Below are 27,315 nucleotides of genomic sequence, written 5' to 3'. Positions count from 1 at the left end.
ATTTAAATAAATGCGCTAAAACTATTAACATATAAGAGATTACTTTTATCATATGCGTGATTCTAAGTCTCAAATGCATTGCTAGGTTTGGTATATGTGCTATTAGTTTGTGAATGCACTGTAACTTATGTCATATGCACCGTAACTTAATAAAAGTGCTACAGGGTTTTGTATTTGCACTGCAGGATTATGTATATGCGCTATTCTACATAGCAGATGCATTGTTCTATCCGTTTGTTAGATTTTAGGTGATTTCTGATATTTTGATTTGGTTTTCCAGATACCAGAGGTTGTTTTTTGATATTTGAGATGTCCTAGGATTTTTTTATCGTTTGATTATTTATTATTTTGACTATTTGGATTGCATATGAGTTTATCTTGTAGCCAAGCTCTTTGATTGTATTCCTTTATGTTGGATTTCTTGCTTTTCCTAAGAGCCTGCCATGTTGTATGTGAAGATTGTTGAATTGGTTGATACCTTGGATTGCCAGGTCTTGTATTATTCGGAGCCCATGGTCATGTGGAGATATTTTATGTTATGGATTTCTTTGTTGTAACCCTAAGCTATAGGTGCATGTTGGGGGGAGTGGGCTTCCAAGTGAGAGACTGGGATTGCAAGGGGGTAGACAGCCAGTTTATCTGAGGTCTAGATCGCTGAATATCTCATTGGAAGTTTGATTGTAATCAAGTGATAACTCAATATAATAAATCTTGGGTTGGGTGTCATAGTTCATCTTAATAAGATAAGAAATGGATGGTGGACCCTATGCCTTTCCTAGTGTTGGTGAACCGGGATAGGATTGGGAAGGCCTTGGTAAACCAAGTAAGATAATCTCCCTTACCCATTAATTTTGAGATGGTTCTGCATGTGCATCTAGGATGGTCGAGACATGTTCCTAGGTTCCCATTTGTCGCATGTGATGACACTCTTTTCCCTACATGTAGGTCCTAGTGCCTTGAGTCATGTTTTGATGTGTGGCCTCTGGAGGATTTATTATTTTGGATTTTATGCTTGCATCATTTTGTTGGTATTGTGTTATCCTTTGGTTGTTAGGTGTCAACCTAGATCTAGAGTGTGAATGGGATTTTGTGTCATCTCCTAGCACAGGGGGTGGTTCCTTATGGTTGCACATGGTCGAGTCATTTGATGCCTTCTTCCATTAGGATATTCTTCGTTGGATGCTAATGTGTGGTTGTGGATCGCTTGTCTTCTCAGCTATAGATGGATACTAGTAGTAGATTGATGTACATGATTTATATGACACATGTATGTAATGGATTCTTGATGTAATTATATTTGTAATTGAGAGTGATGCTCTTGGATGTAATCAGATATTGTGTAGTAAATGGTTTAGAAGTGGACATAATGATGTATCATATGTACTATGGAAATTGATTCATTAATGGGAATAATGGTTTAGGATTTATTGTTATGCATTCGATTTCTTGTATGGACTAGGAATATTTAGTGTTGGTGTTTTAAAATGAACCTAAAAGGGGTTGGTTAATGCATGCATAGTAGATGGATATGTTCATGATAAAGAGAGTAAATGATCATATATGTATGGGAAGGACAAATGATATTAGGCATTAGTATGCATTAGATCGTGATGGTAAATGTGCTATCATGCTTATGTTGTTATGTTATTGCTTATGGTTAGGATTAGGCAATGATGTTGAGATACCTTAGGAAATGATAATGATGTTTGTGTTTATTTCTGATTGCGATATATGCTCTTGTTATTATGTTCATGAAGGTAAAATATTAAAGTTGTTAACAATTGTATTATGCATATGAGTGGTTGTTAGGATAATTGATGAACAACTAAGAGGGGGCCGGTGAATCAGTTGTTAATAGATTATGTAAATTAAAGCACTTAAAACCCTATACCAGAATAATTGATAAAGCATTAAAGCATAATTGAAAACTAGATAATTAATACCATATAACCATAATACATAACACCATTATTTGTACGTGGGAAACCCAATAAAGGAAAGAAACAGGATGGGAAACCCTACCCACAATCAGATGATACTTTTGCAACAAGTATATGATTACAATAGGGGTATGCACATGTAGGAAGGCACATTGCCTAGAGTGCACTTCTCATCACAATGGAGTCTCACTAACTACAGAGATGTCAACCACCTCAAAATATTTGGAAAACAATCTAGAAAGAAGAATTGTTGGTGATAGCATCAAACATGCCATATTACAGTTCTGGTTAAGCTCAATGTCAGAGGTCTAAAACCTCTTACATAAACCCAACTTGGTCACCTATGATCGACCAAATCCTTTGCACAAATAATTATTACATTATTCGCTTGCATCCATACCATATATCCATCCATACATGATCTATAGTGAGATCTTACATATATTTATACCAACCTGAGACCTAACCAATTAAGTCAGCCACCCAAATGATAATTCAATAGATCCATTAAATAATCCTAAAATAAAACATAAAGCATTTTGGCCCAAGGCCAAACAAACATTATCCAATCAATAAAATATCCTAGAAAAGCATTCAAGGATCCACCAACATGTTACATGAAAACTGGTCCATAGCCTAGATAGCACCGGACATAGATTAGATCCACACACGCCAAAGAAATGACACCAATCAGTTGAGGCACGAACATAATCACCATCAACATCCTGAATCCCTTCTAAAATCTACACCAACACCACTTATGCATTACAACAAAGATCTTCAATAAAGCTCTGCTGGTGAAACCCTTACCAGACCAATAAAGAAGGCTTACTAGAATATGAGATAGCATCTGATCATCAAGTCAATACCAACTGACTAAAGCATACTTTAGAATCATATGAACCAACCATACAAAATTATTCCATCATCCAGATCATACTGGTGACAATCAACTGATAATCTTCCCAATCTAATCCTTCTACTGGAAAAAGGTAAACAACCATAAAACAAGTGTTGAAATCAATGACAAAACATCAATGCAACACATAATCAATTCTATTATATGGCCAACAAACTCCCCCTTTGGCATTGATGGCAACACTAGATATGAAAAAAATCCAAGTGCCAAGAAAATGCCAAACAAGTCTCCCCCAATGGAAGACCGCTAACAATCTCCCATAAAATGATATATCAATGAAGCTCTAAACCAAATCTGAATCAAAAGACAAAATACCCGTAACTCCCCCAAAGGAGTGCAATCAATCTAAAAAAATAAATAGTAATGGTTTTTCACATATATTCCTCCCCCTTTGACAACAATGCCAAAGAATCAAACAAAAATAATAAATAAAAACTCTAAATCAAGGCTAACTACTCCCCCTAAGTAGTAGCATTATTTCATCAATCCAGAGCAGAAGATAGCTCTAATGATGCATACCAAATCGATGCACATCTGCATCATTTAAGTCTCCATCGAAGGGGTAGAAACCCCCAATCTATCTCTCAAGTACTCAAATGATTCCTGGGACAAAGGTTTAGTGAAGATGTCTGCTATCTATTCTTTAGTGTTCACATAAACCAATCTAAATTCTTTTTCTTCCACCTTTTCCTTCAAAAAAATATAATTGATTGATATGTGCTTAGTCTTGGAGTGAAATAACAGATTCTTAGATATGTCAATAGATGCAGAGTTATCACAATGGATAACAACAGGATCATTACAAATCACTTGTATATCCTTCAAAATCTGCTTCATCCATAGAACTTGAGTACAATTGGCTGTGGCTACAACAATAGATAAAGAAATGCATGACTGCTTCTTGCTGATCCATGAAACCAAATTTTCCATATCAAATTTCTTCAACAATTCCCTTAGATACTTAGTTTGACAGATAGAGATGCCTTTGTTAGTCTGAGTAATCTACAAACCTAGAAAAAAACTTATTTCTCCAGTCATAGACATTTCAAATTCACTTTGCATATTATCTAAAAATTCCATGCACATTTTTTCTTCACCTCCAAAAATGATATCATCAACAAATACTTCAATAATCAGAATATTATCATTAGTGATCTTATAATATAGGTTACTATCAGCATTGTTGGTATTTTGGTATGGTTTTGTCATTAATGTCAACACCTGCTAAATACACCTACTTTGGAGATCTAGCAACATTCACCGGCAAACAGTAAACTGTGCAAACAGTTACTGGTATATGATTAACCGATAGGATATAATGTTCACCGGTACCTGCATTGACATGGAAGACACTTGGTAATGTCGAAAACATCATGTGGACACTTTACTTTGAAGTAATAATCATTGGTATATTCTCATTTGCATATTTGATTTTACCGGCAAATAGGTCCAGGTTATCTAGGGTTACACCGGCAGGTTTATCTTTTCCAGATCAGAATGGCACGCTATGGAGATGATTTATTATTGTTGTAAATGCATTAAGCTAACATGTTCAATCAGTTATTGCATCGGATATTGTATTGTTTGTAAAATGTTTTTATTGTAATATCTTGTAGAGCTGACCTACTAAAATTGGTCTTAGGGTATGGTATAAATGTAAGATCTTATTTGTAAGATCAAGTGTGGAATGCGAAAAAGATCTAAGGAAAGGTATATGCGAGATCAAGCAGGGATATACACAAAGACATCATTTGAAGGTGAAGTTAGGTTTTTGTAGAAGCATATCAGCATTACACCGGTACTGAATCCAGCATATGAAGATGCTATTTTGTGCAGTACATTCTCATTGTATTTAACCATCCAACTGTAGTCAATGTGACTCCCATTTGTGATTGAGCAGTGAGCTCTAGGCTGTTGGCCTTTCTGCATGTGCAGACCCCTCTTGTACACTTACTATCTGCAGTAGTATCATCTGATTGTGGGTAAGGTTTCCCACCGTGGTTTTTCCCCTTACAGGGTTTCCACGTACAAATATTGGTGTCATGTGTTGTGGATGACTTTTTGCTTATGTTTCATGCATTAATTCTTACTGGTACAACAATTTTCTGTTAACATTGTCCACTGACATACTTAACTAATTTACCAGTATTAAGCATTAAGTTGGTTAATAAGTTTTTGGTTTGAATTTATTAGACAACTGATTCACCCCCCCCCCCCCCCCTCTCTCAGTTGTCTCTGGGACCTACAATTGGTATCAGAGCCTATTCCTCTTTTTGCAGAAGTTTAACAACTTGAGGAGATCCAATGTCTACTAATTATTTCAGAAAGGATAGTCCTAAACTTGATGGAACCAACTATGGGATATGGAAAATCAGAATGGAGACACATCTGAATTGCATTGGTAAAGACATCTGGGAAGTTACTAAGAATGTTTATACTACTACTGTAGCTGGTCAGACTGCTCCCATTACTTTAGCCAAAGATGAAGAAAATGATTGCAAAGCAAGAGAAGCACTTTTGAGCGCATTATCAGATCAACAAATCATGGGATTATCAGATAGATCCACTGCAAAAGCTATTTGGGATCATTTGGAAACACTAAATGAAGGGGATTCCACAGTCAAAATTGCAAAACTTGAAAGCTTCTGAGTCAGGTATGAACATCTGAAAATGGAAGAAGATGAAAGGATTTCTGCTTTTATGGAAAGAGTAAATGAAATTGTTTTGGGTATCAAATGTTGTGGAGGAACCTTGAGTGAAGATGAGATTGTTTCAAAAATCTTAAGAGGTTTACCACTAGCATACAAAATGAAGGTTACTACTATAAATGAGTTGAGAACAATGCCTAATACATCAGTAACTAGGGATACATTGATTGGAAAAATTTCAGCTTTTGAAATTGAGGAATTTGGTCTTCTTGCTACTATAAAAATTGATTTGGCCTTCAAAGGATCACCTTCATCTGCTCCATCCTTCGATAAATCAGACTGGAGAGCCTTTTATGCAAGAGAACTTGAAGAAACCAGGAAGGAGAATGAAGAGCTTGAAGAAATTGAAGCACTATTTGCAAGAAAAATGCCAAAAGGTCCAATTGGAAGTAAGTATGAAGGTAAAGCACCCTTTAAATGTTTCAACTACAATAAGATTGGTCATATGGCTTCAAGATGCTCTAATAGACATGATAGACTAAGAGAAGAAGCTAGAAGGACATACAAACCTAATCCTGAATATCATAGATACAGTTTTAAGAAAAACAAAGATAAATCTTGTTACATTGCTGATGAAGGTGTGACTGATGATTCTGATGAGGATCCAACAGACAACGGATGGGTCTTTGTTGCTATAACAGAAGATCAACCGGTACCTATTGCTCAACTGGTAGAACAAGCCCTAGCAGCTAAAGTTGAATCCAAGGATGAATGGATTATTGACTCAGGATGCTCACATCACATGATTGGAGACAAAGGTAAATTCTTGAACTTTCAAGAATACAGTGGAGGTTTAGTAAGATTTGGAGATGACAAAGCCTGTTCAATCAAAGGTAAGGGTTCAATATCTCTTGATGGTAAACATAACACTGACAATGTCTACTATGTTGAAGGATTAAAACACAATCTTTTAAGTGTTGGTCAATTAGTTGAGAAAGGTTTTCAGTTACAATTTAAAAATGGAAAATGCAAAATCATGAATAGAACTAGTTTGGAAATTGCAACCGGTAATCAGACTAGAGGTAATATCTTTCATTTGAATAACAGTGAAAAGGCATGCTTAATTGGACATATAGATGAAAGTTGGCTATGGCATAAAAGACTATGTCATGTAAATTTTGATTGCATGATAAAAATCAGTACTTCTAAGGCAGTTAGAGATCTACCTAAAATTGTGAAACCTTAGAATACAATTTGCAAGGAATGTCAATTTGGAAAACAAGTTAGAGCTAGTTTCAAAAGTATTCCAGAAAAATCCAATAATGCTCTTGATTTAATTCACACTGATTTATGTGGTCCAGCTAGAACTAAAAGCTTACAAGGTGATAGATATTTCATGCTAATTATTGATGATTATTCTAGAATGTGTTGGGTTACTTTTCTCAGAGAAAAATCAGAAGCACTTGGGAAGTTCAAGCTATTTAAAGCAATGGTTGAAAATGAAACCGGTAACAAAATTAAATGTTTAAGATCAGATCATGGAGGAGAATTCGCATCTAGAGATTTTAATACATTCTATGAAGTAAATTGAATCAAAAGACAATTATCAGCACCTCGGACACCACAACAGAATGGAGTTGTTGAAAGGAAAAATAGAACTATTTTGGATGCAGCAAGAAGTATGTTATCTGAAGAAAATCTACCACATGTGTACTGGAGAGAGGCAGTAAGCACTGCTATCTATAAATTCAACAAAGTTCACATCAAAGGTGAAACTGGTAAGACCCCTCATGAACTATGGTTTGGTAATACTCCTACTCTTAAGTATTTCAGAATTTTTGGAAGTAAATGTTATATTAGAAGAGATGAGTATATTGGCAAGTTTGATCCTAGAAGTGATGAAGGAATATTTCTTGGTTATTCATCTAAGAGTAAAGCTTATAGATGTTTTAATAAAAGATTACAGAAAATTGTTGAAAGTACAAATGTAAAGATTGATGCACAATTTAGAGGAACTTCAAGGTATATAGACTGTGAACTGGTAATAGAAATTATGACAAATGAACCAACAGTAAATCCACCGGTACAGAATGATGATCCAGTTACTCCGATATCATCAGAGGATTCCACAGTAATTGAAGAACAACAACAGACCAAGACACCTCGGTATGTAAGACTGAATCATTCTGAAGATCAGATAATTGGAAGCAAATTTAAAGGAGTCATGACAAGAGGAAGATTGGCGAATGAAGAGGTATGTCTTATTTCTCAAATTGAACCATTATCTATCAATGAGGCATGTGATGATAAATTTTGGATTAAAGCTATGGAAGAAGAATCAGGACAAATTGAGAAAAATAATACTTGGACATTAGTTCCCCGTCCTGAAAATAAAAATGTAATTGGAACCAAATGGGTATTTAGAAACAAACTCAATGAAGATGGTAAGGTTGTCAGAAATAAAGCAAGACTAGTGTGTAAGGGATATTCGCAGAAAGAAGGAGTTGATTACAATGAAACCTTTGCACCGGTAGCCAGAATTGAGGCAGTTAGATTATTCTTGGCCTTTGCAGCTCACAATGATTACAAAGTTTATCAAATGGATATTAAATGTGCATTCTTGAATGGAGATCTTGAAGAGGAAGTCTATATTGAACAACCTAATGGATTTTCCTTGACAGATGACAATGATATGGTTTGCAGATTAAGAAAAGCTCTGTATGGATTAAAACAAGCTCCAAGAGCTTGGTATGCAAGACTGGATAAGTATCTTTTAAAGATTGGTTTTACTAAAGGAAATGCAGATAGCAATTTATACTACAAAGTAACTAATGATGACATCTTGATTATGGAAGTATTTGTTGATGATATAATCTTTGGAGGAGAAGATGGATTATGCAAAGAATTTTCTCTTAAAATGCAGCATGAATTTGAAATGTCTATGATAGGAGAAATAAAATTCTTTTTAGGATTACAGATTTTACAGACTGATAAAGGCATATTTTTGAGTCAATCTAAGTACTTAAAAGAACTACTTAAGAAATTTGGGATGGAGAACTCTAAACCGATAAGCACACCTATGACTACAAATGACAAATTATCTCAAAGGGATGAATCTACACCTATTAATCCAACTAGATACAAATCTGTGATAGGAGGATTACTGTATTTGACACAAACCAGACCTGATATTATGAATGCAATATGTATAGTTTCTAGATTTCAGAGTAATCCTAGGGAAAATCATGAATCAACAGTAAAAAAGATTTTCCGGTACTTACAAGGCACACCAAATCTTGGATTATGTTATCCTAAAGATGAAAATTTTGATCTATATGCATACACAGATGCAAATTGGGCAGGAGATGTGGATGATAGAAAAAGCACCACTGGAGGAGCATTCTTTCTTGGAAAGAGATTAGTTTCTTGGTTAAGTAAGAAACAGAGTTGTACATCTTTATCAACAACAGAACCAGAATATGTTGTAGCAGCAACAAACTCTACACAGGTACTTTGGCTTAAGCAAATGTTGAAAGACATAAAGGTAAAATGCAAGGAACCTATTACTATATATTGTGATAACACTCCAGCAATTGATATATCTAAGAATCGAGTATTACATTCTAAAACAAAACATGTTTCTATCAAACTGAATTTTCTAAGGGAAAAAGTTGAAGAAAAAGAGATAAAACTGGTTTATGTGAATACTAAAGAACAACTTGCAGATATTTTCACAAAACCTTTGCCTAAGGAAACTTTTGAGTATCTCAAAGATCAGCTCAAAGTCTTACCTCCACCGGTAGAGACTTAGACAGTTGATGATTGTCATCAACCGACAGAAATAAATGGACAAATCTTTTATTCCGGTATTTGATGAGGAAGCTACCTCCCAAGGGGAGTAGTTGGTATATTGAATTGGTTGGTATTTTGTATGAACTTGACCTTTTGTGACTTTGGCATTTGATGTCAAAGGGGGAGAGATATATGGAAAAACATTAGGGAGAGATGTATGAAAAATGCATTATCTTTTTGAGGAGAAATTGGTATAAACACATATTACTCCCAGGGGGAGAATTGGTTTTTGTACTTGGCATTTCTGTTTTGGCACTTTGATGGTTTTTCCATCTTGTGTTGCCATCAATGCCAAAGGGGGAGATTGTTGGTATTTTGGTATGGTTTTGTCATTGATGTCAACACCTGCTAAATACACCTACTTTGGAGATCCAACAACATTCACTGGCAAACAGTAAACTATGCAAACAGTTACCACTATATGATTAACCGGCATGATATAATGTTCACCGGTACCTGCATTGACATGGAAGACACTTGGTAATGTCGAAAACATCATGTGGACACTTTACTTTGAAGTAATAATCATTGGTATATTCTCATTTGCATATTTGCTTTTACCGGCAAATAGGTCCAGGTTATCTAGGGTTACACCGACAGGTTTATCTTTTCCAGATCAGCATGGCACGCTATGGAGATGATTTATTATTGTTGTAAATGCATTAAGCCGACATGTTCAATCGGTTATTGCATTGGATATTGTATTGTTTGTAAAATGTTTTTATTGTAATATCTTGTAGAGTCGACCTACTAAAATTGGTCTTAGGGTATGGTATAAATGTAAGATCTTATTTGTAAGATCAAGTGTGGAATGCGAAAAAGATCTAAGGAAAGGTATATGCGAGATCAAGCAGGGATATACACGAAGACATCATTTGAAGGTGAAGTTAGGTTTTTGTAGAAGCATATTAACATTACACTAGTACTGAATCCAGCATATGAAGATGCTATTTTGTGTAGTACATTCTCATTGGATTTAACCATCCAATTGTAGTCAGTGTGACTCCCATTTGTGATTGAGCAGTGAGCTCTAGGTTGTTGGCCTTTCTGCATGTGCAGACCCCTCTTGTACACTTACTATCTGCAGTAGTATCATCTGATTGTGGGTAAGGTTTTCCACCATGGTTTTTCCCCTTATAGGGTTTCCACATACAAATATTGGTGTCATGTGTTGTGGATGACTTTGTGCTTATGTTTCGTGCATTAATTCTTACCGATATAGCAATTTTCTGTTAACATTGTCCACCGGCATACTTAACTAATTTACCGGTATTAAGCATTAAGTTGGTTAATAAGTTTTTGGTTTGAATTTATTAGACAACTGATTCACCCCCCCCCCCCCCCCCTCTCAGTTGTCTCCGGGACCTACAAGCATTACCTTTTATAAAATCAAGCTTCAAAAGATACTTATCCAACCTTGTATACCAAGCTCTAGGAGCTTGTTTTAATCCATATAGTTCTTTCCTTAATCTACAAACCATATTTTTGTCATTTGTCAGCAAAAATCCATCAATTTTCTCAATAAAGACTTCCTCTTAAAGTTATCCATTAAGAAATGCACACTTAACATCCATCTGATAGACCTTGTAGTTCTTATAGGCTGCATAAGCAAGAAATAGTCTAACAACTTCAATTCTAGCTACCAGTGAAAAAGTTTCACCATAATCAATTCCTTCCTTCTAAGAGTATCTTTTGCAGACCAATCTAGCCTTGTTTCTTACAACATGCCCATCCTCATTCAGTTTGTTTCTAAAAACCCATTTAGTTCCAATAACATTCTTATTTTTAGACTGGGAAACCAAAGTCCAAGTATTGTTCTTTTTTATCTAATCTAATTCATCTTCCATAGCTTTCATCCAACATTGATCTTTACAAGTTGTGTGTCGTAAATTGTACACTCTTGCTAGGGTGGTACAATTTCACACTTAGGTTAGCACCCGCCTTAGTGTGTTTGCATCTTGCATTATTATTTCCCTTAAGCATTTAATTAATTAATTTAATTAAATCTAAATTCATATTTCATCACTTCATACATCATAAAATTGGGCCCTTTACCCTAAGTGTGCCCCTTCTAATGTATTCCTCAAATAATTCATTTAATCATAAACCCTAATTATGTCCTATTTCGACCTTTAAGGCCTGAATTCGTATATCAAAACACTTCAAAATCAGCTGCAACTTTGGGATTCTCTCTAATATCATCATATCTAACAACCTTGAAAATTTGGTGAAAAGTTGGTCGGACTGTGGCCGGAATGCACATGGTCCTCGACTTTTTTCCCAAAATTTAGGGAGCACAATTCTATGATATTATAATGCTTAACCCCAAAATATTAGCGGTAAATTCAATTCCTAGGTCATCCTAAAGGTGGAATTAAGTCGAAATTAAGATCTAGGGTTTCATACATAAGAGCTCTCTTTCTTCATTTGAAGGCAACGAAGGACCATCTATTTACCAGATCTGAGAATCTAAGAGCATATTTTTGGACCACAAGGAGCCTTCTATTTAGTGAAAGAGAAGCCTATGTGGAGTCTTCAACAACATTCAACAACATTTCATCAAACATCCATCATCAATTAGGAGCCTAGATGACATTGAAGAGTAATAGGAGATCTAGTGGCAATATCTCTCCCTTGGGGATTGGTATGAATTCATGTTATTTTCATGTCTTTGTATGAGCTTCTTTACATTAATTTTTATATTTACATTCATGCTTTAGATCATTTAGAATTTTTGGTTTGAAGCATTGTTATTTACTTTCACATTTATATTTAGGGTTTACTCTCATGCATAGGGTAGCTCTAGTTTCTTTCATTTTAGGATCTTGCATACACACAAGGTTCTATCACACATATTTTTATTACATTATCATCTATTTGTGGAGGTGGAAATCACCAACACAAGGGTTTGACTAAGTAAAAACCCTATATAGCCACCCAAACCTTCCTTTTTCAGTTGCAAGTGCAGAAATAGGGATCCAAAGGCAGTCTCGGATCTGGAAAAGGCATCAAAACCACTCAGAAGTCTCATAAGTATAGAAATATGTCAAGGATAGTGGCATGGTGCCCTGGTCCCTCCATCTTGTAGTCAAGTTTGACAGGTTGCAGACTTAGGACCTCTAGTTTGTAGTGTCTCAGTTGCAGCCTTCTATCTACAGAAACAAAATAGTGGCATGACACCCTGGTCCAGGTCATTTTTGTTCAATTTGTAGCATCAGGTACACATCCAAAATCCTCTCCCTTTCATTCTTTCAATATCTTAGTTTCAGATATACAAATTTGTTCAATTCTGAGTTCATTTATGCTTCATTCTTTATCTCCTAGTCTAATTGATCATTCAAACCCTAGTTTTTCTCATCATTTGCAACAAGAGGAATAGAAACCCTAAGAGGTAATCCTTGGCTCTCTCTTTCTCACAATAAGTATCCAAATTTATCTATCTCCCTACGCTCTTTCGTATTCCCAATGTGTTGGCAAAAGTGGGATTAGGTCCTAGTCATCCGGTCTCGCTTTTTCTGCCCCCACATTTTGGTGAACCCAACATGAATCCAACCTTCTTTAATTCTGGTTTATGTTCTCAAATCTGAGTTATTTTTTCTATTTCAAATTCAAATTTACATTTACAAGTTTCAATTTCTTGCAAATTTGAAAAAAAATAGAGGTTAATTTTGTTAAAACCCCAATTTTTTAATTCAAAATTGAACTTGTGGATAGCTTAATTTGGATCATTAATTTCAAATCTGATTTAGGAATTCATTTCACTTATAAATTTCATTTTCTAAATCAACATTTAGAGTTCTTTCATTGTTTAAAATTGAACATTTCTCTTTATTTTGCATATGTTATCATTTGAAAGAGAATTTTTTTTGTCATGATGCATTCATTTCATAGATGTGATAATGGGTTAGCTTCCCTTGTTTCAATTTTTCCATCTATTAAAGAACCTCCTATCTATGAAAACATTTTAGTGCCTAAAATATTTGTTACCAATCCCTTCAAAACTCTCCCATGCTCCGAGGATAAAGATTTGAAGAGTGATCTTGACAATTCTCCTAAAATATGCCTTTCCCATCTAGCTATCTTAGAGGAAGAGGATGATATCGTAAACACCTTTCTTAATGTTATTTTACCTTCTTTACATGATGCATCTCTAAGTGAAAAGGTATTGATGGACACTGACTTATCTTCTCCTAAACTTGGTCTTACCAATGGGGGCATGTTATTACAACAAGAAGTTATGAACACTTCTTCCAAAGATCTCCTTCCTAAGCATGAATATTTGGAAAAAGATGTTCATCTCCCTCCTAAATAATACTCCCCTCACGAGGTTCATTTTGTGCAAGAAGATGGTATTGTCCCTACTTTTCCTATTGATTGCATTTTCTCTTTTGATTCCAACAAAATTCCCACTAGATATGATGCATTAATGAGAAATGCTTTCCCTTCTCCTAAAGCTTGTCTTATCCATAAAGATGTCTTGGAGAAATAAGATGAAATCATAATCAATTTCCTTAATTCTCTCTCCCCTAAAGATCCTATTGAAGACATTTTGAGGAAAGAGGATGATTTAAATACATTTAGTGATTCTCTCCTTCCTAAGGATGAATAATTAATGAACGATGTTATCCCTTCTCCCAAAATTGGCAATAGAAATAAGGACATCTTTGTGCAAGATATTTCTAATACTTTTCCTAATGACCTCACTATTTGGGATGAACCATTAGAATAAGGTGTTGATTATTCTCTCCCCCATGAGAGAACCCTATCCCAAGGGGATGAAATAATATTGATAACTCCCTTGATAGCATCTTACCTTCCGTGAATCTCAATCATTCTCCCTCTAAAGGTAAGGAATCTCCCTCTACTCGACTAGGTTCTACTCATAAGGATACCCTAGTTCAAGACAAGATGGTTAACATATTTTTCAAAGATCTCCCTCTCAAAGATGAGACTTTAAAGAGTAATGTTGATCCTTCTCCTAGAGAGTTTATTCCTCAAGTAGATCCTTTGATGATAGAGGATGATATGACCTTTCCTAGTAATACTCTTTCTTATAAAACATCAATGCCTACCCCTAGTCTCTCTCCTACAATTGGTCTTATCCATGATTATATTTTAGTGCAAGAAGAGACTATCAATAATTTTTCCAACAATATTTCTCATTCTTCTTCTAAGGACACCATTAATATTCCTAAACCATCCTCAATCAATTTAATACATATGAATGGAACACCTAATAAACCCCTCTGCACAGTTTAAGGTGCTTGTCCTTCTCAAAATTGCCCATGTAAGCCTATCTTAGTGGTTCAAGGTGGTTATGCTAATGATTATTTTTGCACTCCTAAGAAACCTATTATTACTGTGCAAGAAGGTTATCCTACTAAGAGCCCTTATGAGTATGACAAGAAAATTACTGGAGAGAGCTATCATACAGTTGCTCATACCTACAACACAAGAAACAATAGGCAACCTAGTCCTCCTCCGGTTATCCCAATTTATCTTCCTCTCTCTCAACCTTTTCTTCCACAAGTACCTCATATATAAAATCTTAGCAAGGAGTATGATCTCATTGAACAACTTAAAGCTACTCCTGCCAAGATTTCTATTTGGGATTTAGTTCAAACTCACCTTCTTATCATGGGATGTTACAAGACGCTTTGAGAAAATTAGATGTCCCACCTGCAATGACACCTAATAACATGTCCACTTTTATTGATCCTACAAAAAAATCCAAAGCTTAATTTGTATTCACACAAGATGAGTTACCTTCTCCTGAAATCCAAAATCAATATAATCCTCTTATGATTGTGGTTATTATGCATGATATTGCTATAAGACGAACCCTTGTCGACAATAGATCTAGTCTTAATTTTTATGGTGTGGACTTATTGGATAAGATTAAAGTGAATCATTCTCTCATCGAAGCTTCTTCTCTTACTATTTGAGGCTTTGATAATGTTGCTAAATAATGTCTATATGTCTTAACCTTGCCTGTTAGGGTAGGTCATGTTGTTTTACCTACACCTATTCATGTTATGCCTAGTACTTTGACATATAACCTTCTATTAGGGAGACCTTGGATTCATAGCATGCAAGTTGTCCCCTCAACTTTTCATAGGCAAGTCAAATTTATCTATAACAATACGATATATACCTTGTTAGCTACCAAACCTCAAGAACCATTAAAATCTGGATCTTCTTATTCAACTACTTCTCATTCTTCTTCCAATCCTTCTGCTTCTTCAAATACATCTATTTTCTTTAATGATGTTGTTCCTTATAGTACTTTTGATTGTTCTACTCAATCAGAATCTCCTCCCAAGGATATCTTTTCTCTTGAAGAAGTGCTTGCAAATGATGATTGGGGATCTCTAGACTTTAACCCTACTTTTGTAGGAGAATATAAAGTATCTTGGAAAAGATCTAAGATTGAGAAGGAGAAATCTAAGGAGGAACCTAAAGAGAAACCCACCTTGTCTAAGCATTTAAGTAACAACTTTGTGGCTGCTTCTAATTCAAATAATTCTTCAAATCCTTCCTCTAATTCATATAGCACTAAGACCTATGAGGCATCACCATCTCTTTCTGATTTGGCATCTCTTTATGGTCTTGGTTTTCACATTTTAGCTAAGAGTGGCTATGATGGCAATGGTTGTGGCACAAATGAACAAGGAATTAAAGTTCCTTTACAACATAATACACATGAACCTTCATTTGGACTTGGATATAATCCTTCTAAGCCCACCAAAGCATCTAAAAGACCATCTCTCAATGTGAATTCTATATTTAGTAGTGATGATAACATCACCTCAATTAAATCATCTTCTACTTCTTTCAACATTCATCCCCTTCATAAGGAAATCTTGGTGATGAATAAATCTCTTTGTGAATCTCCTCAAGAGATTTCTAATCCCACTTATGAGGCTTTATTTTCTACTTATTCTAAAATCCCTTCTTCTAGCAATAAGGCTCTAATGAATTATACTTATGCCTCTCCTAATATTTTTTTTGTGCAAGAGAAGTTTGACTTAGTGGCCTATTCTTCTCCTATAAATGTTTCTCTTTTTGAAGACTTTAACATTCATCATCTTATACATGTTTTTAATCTCACTTATAGTAGAGCATTTAATATGTCTTATTCACATACCTCATTCAATCTATAATGTATTTAAATAACATTAATGGTTGTTATGTTTCTCATCATTATGTGACATTGGTAGCTCACTTACTGGGGGCTCATTATCATTCATGATGGTACAATTTCATGTGTAATCATACTTTTTGAAGCAACATAATAGCCTATTTCTATCCCATCTCTTCTCTCTCTACATATAGGGGCAAGAGTGATTTCAAACATCTCTCCTTCTTAATATTAAATTTTCCCCTTTGTGAAGTAGTGTCTTCTATAAGGATTTCTTATTGATTGTAGAGGTGTATTCATAATTGAATTCCTTCTCTTGTATTGGAACAAGCATCCCTAATAGGTATCTTAATTACATATCCTTAATTGGGACCTCCTCCTAGGCGTTGGAAGTCTTTAATCATTCATAAATTTCTTTTCTTCATTGAGTAGTATCTTTTATAATAAACCCTTCTATTTTGTGCACATGCATATCCTTGATGAGGATCTCTTGCCTTCTTTTAGAAGAGTGTTGTTATAAATAATCTCTCTTTTATGTCATCTCAATCCTCTGCTCTTTTCAAATCTTTTGCATTAATTCATTATAGAAGATGTTATATTTGCCTAAGAGAACTCCTCTTGAAGGTAGATGTCTTTTGAAGAAAAATCTCTTCTCCTCCAAGGATCTCCTTTACACTTATATATCAAGATATCTCTTTTCAACTATCTTAACCTTTCTTGAAGAGTATTCCCTCTCTTGCTTGGATTTATGAAATTGTTGCATGATGGATATCTTCTTTGTGTCAAAGGTAGGTATGCTTGTTCTACTTGCACACACATGCACTAGGTTGAGTGGAACTAACGGTGTTCTCACTCTCCTCCCTTACATGGATCACCAGACAAACTCTTGGGGTTATTTTTCCATGTCCTTCTCTCCATGGATCACCTAGTTTTAGGGGCGAGATGTCCATGGTTCCTTTTATCTTATCATGGATCACCAAAGTGTGTATTTATACTTTTCTATCTCTTCTTCCTTCTCTTTGCATTTTTTTCCATTTAAATCTTTCATCTTGTGTTAGAGAGCTCTCAAATCCTCACACTCTTTGTTGTGTTGGAATTGAGGCTTAGTTCTCTTTCTTACCAAATGATTCTCCATTAATTTTTGATCTTGTATCAAATCTTCTTGTGAGTATTTGTCATCAATCTTATTTCACAATCCGATGTGGTAAACATGGTACCTTGTTTCAACTCACTAAAATTAGCAAGCCAAAATAGGGGGGGCATATAGCTACCGTCAAATTTTCAACACCTTCCTTAGTAAACATTTAGGTGATTTTGTGATTTTATCTAACATGTGTTTTTGTAGGGTGCGGATCCTAACTGTGTACTTTAGATACTGTTGGAGGCTTCATCCGACAAATTGTGGATATATCCCTTTTCATGAATGTTTACTTTTCTTTACTTTAGCTTGCATATACACGTAGTGTCATATTACCGCTAAAATGGTGGCTAAATATAGTGTCAAAAATTGTACACCCTTGCTAGGGTGGTACAATTTTATTATTATTTCATACTTAGGTTAGCACCCACCTTAGTGTGTTTGCATCTTGCATTATTGTTTCCATTCAAGCATTTAATTAATTAATTTAATTAAATTTAAAGTCATATTTCATCACTTCATACATCATAAAATTGGGCCCTTTACCCTAAGTGTGCCCCTTTTTATTTTATTCCTCCAATAAATCATTTAATCATAAACCCTAATTATGTCCTATTTCAACCTTTAAGGCCCAATTTCGCATATCAAAACACCTCAAAATCAGCTGAAACTTTGGGATTCACTCTAATATCATCATATCTAATGGACCTGAAAATTTGGTGAAAAGTTGGTCAAGCCATGGCAGGAATGCACATGGTCCTTGGCTTTTTTCCCAAAATTTTGGGAGCACAATTATATGATATTATAATGCTTAACCCCAAAATATTGGTGAGAAATTCAATTCCTAGGTTGGCCTAAAGATGGAATTAAGTCAAAATTAAGATCTAGAGTTTCATACATAAGAGCTCTCTTTCTTCATTTGAAGGCAACAAAGGACCATCTATCTATCGGATCTGAGAATCTAAGAGTAGGTTTTTGGAGCACAAGGAGCCTTCCATGTAGTGAAAGAGAAGCCTATGTGGATTCTTCAAAAACATTAAACAACATTCAACAACATTTCATCAAGCATTCGTCATCAATTAGGAGCCTTGAAGATATTGAAGAGTAATAGGAGATCTAGTGGCAATATCTCTCCCTTGGGGATTGGTATGATTTCATGTCTTTGTATGAGCTTCTTTACATCAATTTGTATATTTACATTCATGATTTAGATCATTTAGAATATTTGGTTTGAAGCATTGTTATTTAAATTCACATTTACATTTAGGGTTTACTCTCATGTGTAGATTAGCTCTAGTTTCTTGCATTTTAGGATCTTGCATACACACAAGGTTCTAGTACACACATTTTCACTACATTGTCAGCTATTTGTGGAGGTGGAAATCACCAACACAAGGGTTTGACTAAGGCAAAACCCTATATATCTACCCAAACCTTCCCTTTTCAGTTGCAGGTGCAGAAACAAGCATCCAGAGGCAGTCTCAGATATGGAAAAGGTATCAACACCACTTAGAAGTATCAGACATGTAGAAATATGTCAAGGAAAGGGGTGTGGAACCCTTTTCCTATGCAAGATAGGGGAGTGGCACCCTGGTCCCTCCATCTTGCTGTCAAGTTTGATAGGTTGCAAACTCAGGACCTCCAGTTTGCAATGTCTCAGTTGCAACCTCTTGTCTGCAAAAATAGGACAATGGCGTGGCATCCTAGTCTAGGTCAATTTTGTTCAATTTGCAGCATCAAGTACACATCCAGAATCCTCTCCCTTTCATTCTTTTAGTATCTCAGTTTGAAATCTGCATGTTTATTCAATTCTCAGTTCATTTATGCTTCATTATTTATCTCCTAGTCTAATTGATCATTCAAACCCTAGTTTTTCTCATCATTTGCAACAAGAGGAATAAAAACCCTAAGAGGTAATCCTTGGATCTCTCTTTCTCACAAGAAGTAGCCAAAGTGATCTATCTCCCTAGGCTCTTTCATATTCCCAATATGTTGGCAAAAGTGGGATTAGGTCCTAGTCATCCAGTCTCGCTTTTCCCACCACCACACAATCTTCAATTAATGATGCTAGTTCAATCTAAGAAATAAAGCATACCTCTTGATTTTCCAATCTTCTCCTTGTCATAACTCCCTTGTTTTTGTCTCCAATGATCTGATCTTCAGGAACAATTTAGCCTTACATACCGTGGTGTTTTCTGATTTTCAAATTCTCTGTGCTGCTCTTCAGTTATAGTTAATTTTTCTGATGATGCTGGGGTAATTGGTTCATTATTTTGTTCCTGTACAGGCACTACCAGATCCGTTTTGACCATTTTCACTGCTAGTTCATTGTCATAAGATTTAGCTTGGTCTTTGTACTACTCATCCACTTTCACATTAGTGCTCTCCACAATTTTTTGCAATCTTTTGTTATAACATCTATATGCTTTGTTTTTAGTTGAATAACCAAGAAATATTCCTTCATCACATCTAGGTTCAAACTTTCCATTAAAATCATCTCTTTTGATATAAGACTTACTTCCAAATATTCAGAAATACTTAAGAGTAGGAGAATGACCAAACCATAATTGATAAGGTGTCTTACCAGTATCTCCTTTGATATGAACTCTATTGAATGTATAAAATATTGTACTTACTACTTCTCTCCAATAGATATGAGGCAAATTAGCTTCCATCATCATGCTTCTAGCTGCATCCAAAATGGTTATGTTCTTTCTTTCTACAATGCCATTTTGCTGAGGTGCAAATAATTGTCTCTCGATGCCCTTTTTTCTCACAATAACTGTTGAACTCACTGGATGTGAATTCACCACCTTGATATGATCTCAGGCACTTGATTTTCATCCCTATCTCTATCTCAACCATATCTTTAAAGATCTTGAATTTCTCAAAGGCTTCAAATTTCTCCCTTAGAAAAGCAACCCACATCATTCTAGAATAGTCATCATTGATTAACATGAAATATTTATCTCCTTGAAAGCTTCTTGTATTAGCAGGACCACATAGGTCAGTATGAATCAAATCAAGAATATCATTTGATTTATCAGGTATGCTCTTAAAAGAAGTTTTGGTTTGCTTACCCATTTGACATTCCTTATATACTAGATTATGAGGCTTCACAATCTTAGGTAAATCTCTAACTGCCTTAGTTGAACTGATCTTTACAATGCAATCAAAATTTACATGACACAACCTCTTATGCCATAGCCAAATCTCATCAAAATTTCCAATCAAACATGTCTTTTCACCGAAGTTCAAATCAAAGATGTTACCTCTTGTCTGTGTACCAGTTGCAATCTCCAATCCCAATTTGCTAATAATTTTGCACTTTCCATCCTTGAATTGTAATTGAAATCCTCTGTCTACCAACTGTCATGCACTCAAAAGATTATGCTTCAGACCTTCAACATAATAGACATTATCAGTGTTATGCTTACCATCCAATGAAATAGTTCCTCTTTCTTTGATCATGCATGCCTTGTTATTACCAAATCTGACTTGACCACCATCAAATTCTTGTAGGGTTAGAAACTTTATTTTGTCACCTGTCATATGATGATAACATCCACTGCCTATTACCCATTCATCTTTGTCTTCAACTTTTTCTGCAAGGGCCTTTTCTTCATTTATGATAACTCGTTCTGGATCATCTTCCTTCATAGCATAAAATACCCAGTATTTTACATTGCCAAATCCACTAGCTCAATCTCTTGTCGGTTCTTCTTCTGAGTCATTAGTTACTCCTTCCTTATCAACATAGTAGCATGAATTTTTTTTGTTTCTCCTATAGTTATGCTTGATCTGATATTCAGGATTAGGCTTAAAATATCTTCTTTCTCTTTCTTCCAATTCAGAATTCCTTTCAAGACATCTAGATGTAAAATGACCTATCTTATTACATGCAAAACATTTGAAAGGATATTTTCCTTCATACTTACTTCCTGTCAGACCTCTAGGTATACTTCTAGCAAATAGGGCTTCAAGTTTCTCAAGATATTCATCTTCTTTCCTAATCGCTTCCAATTCCTTTGCACAAAACTTTCCAATCTTGCTTGCTGGCTGATGATGTAGATGCCTTAAATGTAGTATCAATATTTGCAGCTCCAGGAGGACCAAATTCCTCAAGCTCAAAAGCAAATATCTTCCCAACAAGAGTATCTCTATTGATAGAAGAATTAGGCATGGTTCTTAGCTCATTAATTGTGCAGTTACCTTCATCTTATAAGCCGGTGGAAAAACCCTTAACACTTTTGAAACAATATCTTCCTCACTCAGAGATCCACCACAACACTGAATTCCTAATACAATTTCATTTACCCTTTCCATGAATACAGAATTTCTTTCATCTTCCCCCATCTTCAAGCTTTCATACCTTAATCTGCAACATTCAAGTTTTGCAATTTTAACAGTGGGATCACCTTCATTCATAGTCTCCAACTTGTCCCATATAGTTTTTGCCGATGATTTATCTGATAGTCCCATGATTTTTTGATCTGATAAGGCACTTAAGAGGGCTTCTCTAGTTTTGTAGTCATTTTCAATGTTCTTCTCCAAGTTTGCTGGTGCAGGATTGCTAGATGTCGGATTATGAGGAGTGTAACCATTCTGGGTTATTTCCCGAATTTCCTTTCCAATGCATCTTAAATGAGTCTCCATTTGATCCAGAAGATAGTAATTGAACTATTAGTTGCCATAGGATCTTCCTCAAGCAGTTAAGCTTCTCCAAAAAGAGGACCAATCTCTTATACCAATTGTTAGGATAACCAATGAACAACTGAGAGGGGGGAGGTGAATCAATTGTTAATAGATTATGTGAATTAAAGCACTTAAAACCTTATACCAGAATAACTGATAAAGCATTGAAGCATAATTGAAAACTAGAGAATTAATACCATGCAACCATAACACATAACACTATGATTTGTACGTGGAAAACCCAGTAAAGGGAAAAACCACATTGGGAAACCCTACCCACAGTCAGATGATACTTATATAGCAAGTATATGATTATAATAGGGGCCTGCACATGCCAGAAGGCACACTTCCTAGAGCACACTGCTCATCACAATGGAGTCTTACTAACTACAAAGATGTCAACCACCTCATAATATTTGCACAACAATCCAGAAAGAAGAACTGTCGGTGATAGCAACAAACATGCTAGATTACAGTTCCGATTAAGCTCAATACTAGAGGTCTAAAACATCTTACATAAACCCAACTTGATCACCTATGATCGACCAAATCCTCTGCACAAATGATTATTACATTATTCGTTTGCATCCATACCATATATCCATCCATACATGATCTACAATGAGATCTTACATATATTTATACCAACCCGAGATCTAACCAATTAGGTCAGCCACCCAAATGATAATTCAATGGGTCCATTACATAATCCTGAAATAAAACATAAAGCATGTTTGTCCAAGGCCAAACAAACATTATCCAATCAATAAAACATCCTGGAAGTGCATCCAAGGATCCATCAACATGTTACATGAAAATAGGTCCATGCCTAAATTAGATCCACACATGCCAAAGCAAAGACACCAATCAGTCGAGGCACGAACACAATCACCATCAGCATCCTGAATCCCTTACTGGACCAATAAAGCAGGCTTACTAGAATATGAGATAGCATCTGATCATCAAGTCAATATCAACTTACTGAAATATACTTCAGAAGCATATGAACCAACCATACAAACTTATTCCATCATCCAGATCATACTGGTGACAATCAACTGATAATCTTCCAAATCCAATCCTTCTACCGGAAGCCGATAAACAACCATAACAACAAGTGTTGACATCAATGACAAAGAATCAATGCAACACATAATCAATTCCATCATATGACCAACAATAGTTAGTTATATGTGTTGCATCAATAGGTGTAGATGATTAAAAAAAATTATTATTATCTCTTTTGCATGTTAGTTAGTGTATTTCTCTAAGGTATTTTTGCGGGCATTACATTGTTATTCATGATGGATCATATTGCTTATGGGATTTTGATGATATTATGATTATGCTAACCCTACTCTATGTTTATGATGATTGAGTTGATGCTTCGATGATTTTGATTGTCTTTTAGTGTCTTCATGATTAGAGACGATGTCATACCACTCATTGCGAGCATGATATAATGTTGCAATTCTCTATCACTTGCCTAATCATTTATGATGTATATGTGGTGTATATATGTTGTATTGCATCTAGTAGTTGATGCAGGTTTGCAACTACTAGATATCGACTCCACCTGGTTCCACAGGTTTGAGCGTGTCTTATCCCAATTGAGAATTGTCAGAGATGGCATGTATTTCCTTCTCATACTCTAGGCTTAGTTGTTCACCTTGTCAGTTGTGTTGTGGTGCAATTTGGTGGTTAGAGCCTCATGTTGTTATTTCACCCTATGTCAAGTTGCTTGAGGTGTTGTGAGTATGTGGTTATTATTTAATTAATGATGGATTAGTATAATTTACTAATTTTTAGATTAATTTATTGTATAGTATGATTATTTAGTTATTTGGATAGTTTATTATTGAGATTTAATATTGGCTTGATTAATGTTGACTGAGCTTGATTTATTTAATTTATTGATTTATTGTTTAGTGGTTATTTATTTATGTATTTGGTTAATTTAGTGTTTAATTGATTATTCAATATTTAATTAGTGTTGAGAATTTATAATTATTTATTTGAGATTAATTTATTGATCTATTTGATCTATGACTTAATTGATTATCTAATTATTTATTTATTGTTTAATGGTTATTTATTTATTATTTATTGTGTATGCTTTATTGTTTTTTTTTTGATAAAAGTGGACAGGCCACTAAACTTATATTTTATTAAATTTGAGATTTGAAAATACAGAATGGGTTCAAAGGGCATACCGGTAGGAAAGAACCCACAAGAAAACCTCCGGTTGTGGCCCAAAAAAGAGAAAAAACTAAAATTTAGAACCCCATATACCCAATTACATATCTAATTTTGATCACCCTCCCATTACAAAGCTTATCAGGATATACCTGTCATTATCCAAAAAAACCCCATAAACCAATTACATACTTGATATTAACACCCTCCCATTACATGATTCTTTGAAGATGCGTATCATTCTCCATAAGACCCAAAAAAGAATTTTGAGGAGTAGATTGTAAAGGGGGAACACAGCCACAAGGCTTCCATGCTTGACAAAATTTTGTATCACCCGCTCAACACCATAATATCCAACAGGCGTGTAGGAAACCACCCACTATGTCCCACAAACAACAATTTTTCTTGCCAAAATGAGGAAAAAGCCAGATGAAAACATAACCTTGCTCAAAAAACCTGCGGACAAAAAACCTTCTGCACTCAAACAAAAAGCACAAGAGCATGATGTCAAGGAATTGAGAGCCATGAGCTAGGCCCTTCTAGTGGTGGAGAGGAAGGAGGCACCATCTGTATAGGAGGAATCCAGACTGGCGAAGCTTGAACATTAGACATTGATTCTATAAGAAAATGCAATCCTACAAAAACATTAACCGCTGCAGCCAGACAATCTGGTGATACATAGTCTAAAAGGGTTGCCAAATCAAATAATGTATCATCACATATGTTAGATATCAACCCATTCCTTAAAATTGAAAGGAGTTCCCCATGCCACCTGAAGGATAATAACTGAGAATGAGTAATAAAACCAGCATATTCGAAATCACCAAAATCAAAGCGGTAATTAGAGAGAGCATTGTCCAAATCAATCATAGAGTAGAAATGGGAGTTGAAATATGTATCAAAGATTGCCCTAACCATAGCAAAATCCAGAAGCACATCCATACATACAGTGAGAAACTGAGATGCAATATCAGCAAGGAAACAACCTGGGTTATCCACAAGCCATCGCTTTCCCAAAACTTTGCAAAAAGCCAGAGAAAAATCCACCGAATGAATTTGAAACAAATGCTCGAGCTTTTCACCGTCCAAGACAAAAGTGTCTTGAAAATCATAGTGTTTGCGAGGCATTAGAATGTGGTAACCCACTGGTTCCATCAAAAAAGAAAATGCAGAGCCAAGAGAGCCGAGGAGAATAAAAGAACCCAATGTCATCATAAGACAGTAAAAATAACCATGAGAGGACGACACACTAATAAAAATGATGATATTTCAAAAAACTCGGCACCAAGAATGCAAGACAGAAACAAATGCCGCCACCTAAATAAAAAATGATGACAATGTCCATGTGAAGCACAGAGCCAACCAAGCCAATTAATGACTCAAGATATCCACATGAACAAGATTACTCAAGAGATCACAAAATCTGCCACGTAATGGACATGAAGGAACCAAAACCGTGCAAACAACGAGGAAACAATAATGAATTTATGAGAAAAGATTACTCTCGTACAAAAAACCTCCCCCATACCCCAAAAACATGCAAACACAACTCTCAATAAAGACAGCCTGTATGGCAAAAAATAGAAGTGCATTCCTATAATTAATCTTCCAGCCACCGTACATACACAAGCTTTTTGCCAATAAGTAAGAATCGAAAACTCTTAAAGTGGCACCAAAGAATAAAGCAAGATAAAGTGTATGCTTTATTGTTGATTTGATTTTATATTTTATTATAAGTTTCTATTTACTAAGCTTTTATTTATTTATTATAGGGATTTGATTTGTTATTATCCCATTTATGTTTATACTACTACCTTATTATTATTATTTGCATAATTGGTTATAATATAAAGTTTACCCGCCCTCTATTCGGATTAGTTGTTTTCTGTGAGGGTAAGTAAATAATATAGTTTTATACTATCTATCTCGCATTCATGCATGGTAGGTATAATATATAGTTTTATGGATTTTTTTATTGGCCGGTGGATTTCTGTGGTTTGAATTTAATTTTTTATTTAATGGATTTTCTGTGCATTGCCAGGATTGACATTTTCTAGAAGGTTTTGGATTGAAGCTTTGGATTTTTTATTGAACTTTTGGATTGGAATGCTGGAAGTTAGACTGAAGATTTTGGATTGGAGTCACTAGATTTTTGGATTTCTCTTCACCAGTTTGATTCTTGCCTTGGATTGCGATTTTCCAGGTTGGAGCTTCATTTCCTTTTTGTAATTTATTTTGAAAGATTTTTTGCATCGTGTTTGTTGAAAGATTGTTTGGGGAATGGATTTTTGTGTTTAAGATTTTTCCATTTGGTTTGGGGAATAATTTAGGAATGTTTGAATAAGTATTATGAATATAGTAAAATCTGGATATGGTGTGTGTTGTAGGGAATGCATATTCTGTATTTTCACCTATTGTATCTTTGTTTCCTCTTCCCTCTATTCTTGTGTGAGTTTTAAAAGCTCTCAAATTTCTATTTGATTATCCCTTATGCATTTTCTACATCTCCGTAAGCTATTGTGTTTATTAGCAAGAATGGAGTCTGTGTATGGTTGTGAGTTGCATAAAGGAAGTCTTGGAAGTTGTCTTCTTCTGTCATAGCCTAACCTATGAATGTATTGAGTTATTTTTGAGAATTTGAGTGGCTTTGAAGTTTTTTTTTGAACCTCAGTTAATCTTATTGCATCTCCCTGAATTCCTGTGCAAGTTTGGTGAAGTTCTGTATACTTTTGAGTGCGGTTGTGGCAAGGTATTGATGTTGTATTCTTTTTGTATGTACATATTAT

Source organism: Cryptomeria japonica, chromosome 10 (assembly GCF_030272615.1).
Source record: "Cryptomeria japonica chromosome 10, Sugi_1.0, whole genome shotgun sequence".
Classification (NCBI taxonomy): Eukaryota; Viridiplantae; Streptophyta; class Pinopsida; order Cupressales; family Cupressaceae; genus Cryptomeria; species Cryptomeria japonica.
This window is presented reverse-complemented; position numbering follows the sequence as displayed.